We start from the raw sequence: 5,623 nt of genomic DNA on the forward strand, positions 1-5,623 counted from the left end.
GGAACAGGTAACCAGGTTCTTAGTGTTCACAGACAAAGAATTGAACTGAACACACAGAGTTTACAGCATAGAGAGAGCAGATTTATTAAGCAGTAGTACATTCCACAGAACATAGGAGTCGGCCAACTCCGAGCAGAGATTGACCTCATGGGCTGGAGGGATTCTATTCTTATAGAATTCTTATAGGGCGGATCCCTCCTGGCTAGTTTTGGGGGGAGGGTACCTGGCTGCACCCTCTTACACCAGGACCTAGTACAGCTTATAAAAACTTGAACCTACATCCTAATTCATTTGACGTATAAACGGGAAGTATTTGTTGCCCAGCTTTACTATACACCAGATTTCCTCAAAATGCAACTACTGTGTCAACTGAGGGAAGACTGAACTTTGTGTTGTTCATAACTTTATTAAGAGGCTTTTTTTTACTATTTTGAAAAATTATGTCATCACAGCAACACACAGTATTGTAACCACTCCTAAAGCAGCCCTGTACATAGAGGCAAGCATCTAACTGTAAGAGGGTGCTGAAAGGTTTTCTTAGGCTCTGCCGAGGAATAAATGCTAACCAGCCACAAAGTTAGGCAGTATAAAGCTTTTTATTGGAGTTTGCATTTCCCAGCGAGGTTCTCTGGTCCAGAGAAAGGCGGCCAGAGAAATCACGCTGATTGGGATTTATTCCTCAGAGGAACCTAAGAAAAGCTTTCAGGTGCAGCCAGGGGATCCCAAAAGAAGAATTTGTAATGGGGTCCAGAACTCAGGGTGTCCAGGAAATATTAAAAATATGGGATGTCCTCACCCCCACAAATCTGAACTGGGGGATGGGACACATGGAGCAGGGCCATTGAGAGTTATTTTGCATAGCAACAGTTTCATAAATAACCTCAGGCATGGTCATTTATGATGCGTGGGTCACCAGCCAGCAGTGATCACTGAACGCTGTGGATGGCTCGTCGAAACTCGAGAAAAAACATACACAGAGACAACCAGGTCCTGTGGGGGAATAGGGACAGCAGGGCCACTCCTCACGTGGGGAGTGCTTGGCTACCCTCTCTCCTGGAGGGCGCCATGGCCATCCTCCCTGGTGGGGAGAGTGCGCCGTTCCCCCTCCAAAGAGGCTTTTTATTGGTTTCGTTTGCATAAGAATTCAGGTAAAAGCTCATTACTCATTGCTAGGAAGTAAGGATCAAACAATAGATAACAAGGAAGTCTGAGGGCCTATTTTGAGTCAGGGTCAAAGAGCTGTAAAACTTTAAGGAACAAACTAACTTCCTCCTTGGACCCTTCTCATTCAACTGAGAGCATTCTAAACAAAGAAGGTTTCACAGTAATTTACATGTTTTTTCTTAGGCCTGATCACCCGGGGAATCCACCCTTTTCAGCACAGAGCTGCACCACCCTGTCATTGTTTCAGGCTTAGGTGGAGCAAGGGAACTAAGGCAACCAAGAGATAAGGAGATTTTCTTCCAGACGATGAGGACTCAGGCTATGTCAAAGCCGAGGAGTGCGGGTCCATCACCCCCTTTTGCTGTAGTCCCCAAAGTCCTTCTTTTGGTGGCCTCCCACGTGATCATGCCTGTCTTAGATCGTTCCCCCCCTTGGAGAATCTTACCCGTCTTTGGCTAACTGACCAAGCTTCAGGGTTCAGTTTTGAATGAAGCAGCAGAAGCAGCACTCCTGCCAGGGAGATAAGCTTTTGTCTCCTTGCTGGCTTACGGTTCCAAGGGCGTTCCCTCAGCCTTAGCCTAGGCGGGGGTTACAGCTTCTGACACCAGACAGGGCGATTCACAACACATTTAACGTATGTATAAGTTTTAAATGGTTTCATAGATATGTCAAATAGCTACGGCTGTGTTTTGAGCCAGGGAGATCGAGTGACCTCCACCCAGGATGTAACTGGGAGGCAACTGCCCCTGGTTACAGAGCTTAAGAGCTTGGAGATGATTGGCTCCATGCCATGGGGCCACACCTGCCCGAACTTACTATGGCAGCCCAGAAAAGCTGGAGAAATATGGGAATGCTGGCAGGTGTAGCTGATTGTGGGAGGAGTCGGAAATGGGACTGCAGAGGAAGATTGGCACTGGGATTTAAACCCAGGCGCAGCAGCCATGACAAGAAGAACCATGTGGCTTTGGGTCTGCCTTTGCCATGCAGCTTAGGAAGCTGGAAAGCAAGATGTAGCAGCCATGCAGAGCTCTCTTTTAACAGTTTGGAAGAATGCAGGAGAGCTGCTATGGGAAGGAAAGGGGTGAAAGGACTCTTGCTGGTGGGCCAGGAGAAGGTGTCATGGATTAAGACCTGGCGATCCCAGTGACACAGCTGATGGTGCCAGGAACCGAGGGAGGCCTGCCAGCAGAGCATGGATTACTGGGAAGAACCGGGGGTTACCCAAGCCATGGACTTCTATTTCTTTTCCTGAGACACGGTACCCCAGACCGGGCAGAGGGGGGAAGGAAGGATTGTGTGTGTGGGTATTTTAAGGGACTTTGGGATTTTAATGAAGACATTAAGCTATTACTCTTAAGTCTGTATGACTTGTGAATAAATAATTCTTTTCAACAATCTCTGACATTGAGAGCTGTACAGGGGGACCCCAGGAGGAGGGGGTTCCATTCAATAACATTGTGGGACCCCCTTCTCTGGTGGCCAATCAGGGAAAACCATGGGAGACCACATGCTCAGTAGCTTTCAAGTAATACAACTACTTGTACATGCACAGTAAAAGCCCACCAAAACTAGCCAGGAAGGATCCGCCCTGTAAGAATAGAATCCCTCCAGCCCATGAGGTCAACCTCTGCTCCGAGTTGGCCTGCTCCCAGGTTCTCTGCTTTAAACTCTGGGTGTTAGGTTCAATTCTTTTTCCCGATCACCAAGAACCTGGTTACTTGTGCCCACCTGTGACATAACTGCTTCACTTTGTTCTGCATTATACTTATACCTGAGGCCTGAAATACAGATCATTTTTAATGGGGAATGAATACTTACATAAAGCTACCTGTATGAATCTTAGTAAATTTTAAACCCAGCTTATTACTCTAACCTAATTTTTCTCTCAAAGCTAGAGTTTACATGTTAAAACTTTCTTTTCTAAGTATACTTTACTAGCATCAACAGGCTCAATTCCTGTGCAAACCTAAGAAACAACCCAACCTCGGAATCTGGCCAAGCTGACAAAGGCTAGATGTCCAACTCAAGGACACCGACCATACAGATCCACATCGGGACCTGCAAGGACACTGCCTGCATGTCCACAAGCCCTCCCCCTGACCTCTTTGTTCTGCTTTCCCTCCCGTCTCTCCTCATAAAAACCTCTGCCTTCACTAAATTGTTAAATTATAATCATGATTAGTATCTCCCAGCGAGTAATCAAGGTTATGCATTCTGTAACAAATCAAAGAATATAATCAACCCTGTGCTTTAGTTCTGGTTGCAGTTGTAAACCACAGGTGTCCAGGGAAGGAGGAATGCTCATGCAAATTGAGAGAAAACATCCTGGAACAAAGGAGTAAACCTGTGCGTAAGCTGCACAATTCCCCTTTCAGCCCTCATTCCTTACTCCCACTTGCCTTTCTCAAGAGAAACTGCTCATCTGTACTCCCCCTGGGAATTCCTCCCTCCTAAGTTCCCATCAACTCCCTGTACCAGTTGCTGGCTTGAACAGAGATGTTAAGATGGTTTTTGAGGACAGGAGTTCCCCCCTCCTCCCACCACCTTCTTGAGATGCCAGCACTTGAACAAATCACTTTTGTTCTCACCAGCACCTGTCTCACAAGTTTGGCTTTCTTGTGACATGCAGCAAACTTGGATTTGGTTTCAATTGTATTACAAATTTCTTTCCTTTTATATCCAGTTTGGGCATGATGTTGATTTTTTTTTCTTCAGTAAGTGCAGGTTAATTTTATTATCTCTGAATTCCATTTAAAGTAGCAACAGGGTGATACAAAATATTTATTATGAAAAAAGAGGTCTGGGTCTGAGAATGCTGTGAACACTGGGCTGGCCCACCTCCCAGCACCCATCTCCCACTTTGCTCAAAAGTAGGCCTTGAAGCCCAGAGAGAGCAACAGGCCTTTGCACCTCACCCAACTTGTTGGGGGAGAGCCCTGCCCACCACAATGAACACTGAGAGTAGTGGCTTTGCAGCCACCTCACTTTGGGACAGCATGTTTACAGATCTGAGGGCCCAGGCCATTTCTCCTTGACACAAAGCCACCTGTTTTATGGAAAATGAAAAGTTGTATGTATTGATTTGCCACTGGTGCAAATGCAGGTCTGGCACAGTGAGGAACATCAAGAAGGGCAGAGTTCTTGAAGGGCAAGAAGTGCGCCTGGGACATTCAAGAAGGGCAAGAAGTGCGCCTGGGACATTCAAGAAGGGCAAGAAGTGCGCCTGGGACAGAAGAAGTTAGTGAGAAGCCTAAGCAATGAGGAGGAGAGGCTGATGCATGGGTCTTACAGGCCTGTGAGATTCACATGACCAAAGATGGGGAGCTACAGAAGGGTTGGGAGAGAGGAGGAGTGACCTGTGGTTTAAGGTCTATTTTTGTTACCTAGGATGTGAATAACAAAAGGGCAGGAACAGCCCTGACCAGTGTGGCTCAGTTGGAAAGGTTATGGGTCCGGTTCCCAGTCAGGACACATGTCAGGGTTGCAGTTTGGTGCCTGGTCTGGGCACGTATGAGAGGCAACCTCTTAGTGTCTCTCTCTCACATGATTTTTCTCTCCCTCTCTCTCCCCTTCCCCCCCCTCTAAAAATAAATACATAAAATCATTTTTAAAAATAAATTAAAAAGAGAGCAGGAACTTTGCTCACCCTGGAGAGCAGGAACCGGGCCCTTGATAACATTCAGTAAATATTGAACACGTGAATGCAAAACTGGAAAAGACACTGGCGTTCGGGCTGCCTGTCAGTACCAAACCTAATAAGCAGTGACAGCAATTGAATGTTTATGGGCACTTTATTCAGATGGCTAGCGATCTGAAAAGATGGCAAATTCATTCCCTAACAGACCATCTTGTCTTTTCTTTCCAGGCCAAGGTTTTCACAGCACAGAATAAACAAGATGCTGTGAGAGGGGTTTTGAAATTCAGGGAGGGTCAGGTAGAAGAAACTGCAACATTCCGGTCCTGGGTAGCTGTTCCCAGGGACAGGTGGTCATTTGCCCCTCCCTGAAACACAATGGCCTGGATGCCTCCACTTGTCCCCAGGTGGTAGTCTTTTATCAGTGCCCCAGGAGGCGGGCTGTTTTCCCAGGAGCCAGGATGGGTCTTATTTGTAGTTTCTGAAACAAAAGCTTTAACATATACATTACTTGCTAGTCTTACAACTATTTACCTTAAACTGAAATTTTCCAACTCTTAAGTCCCCTATCAAATGGACAAACGAATAATTAATGAAAAGATGGGATGAGACCATGAATGAATAAATGCGACTGAGTCCTTTAGGATCCTCCATTCCACACTTGTGTTTAAGACCCGCCCCGCCTCTCCTCCAGGCCGCGCCCATCCCAGCCGTTGGGCTGTGATCGGTGCTGCCACGGCCAGAGGGCGCAGAGCCGCGGATTTTGCCACACGGAGGACTTTGCGTGAGACACCGTGTGGGGCGGGGCCTGAGGTAGGGTGGTGC

This window comes from Phyllostomus discolor, chromosome 9, assembly GCF_004126475.2.
Source record: "Phyllostomus discolor isolate MPI-MPIP mPhyDis1 chromosome 9, mPhyDis1.pri.v3, whole genome shotgun sequence".
In the NCBI taxonomy this organism is placed as follows: Eukaryota; Metazoa; Chordata; class Mammalia; order Chiroptera; family Phyllostomidae; genus Phyllostomus; species Phyllostomus discolor.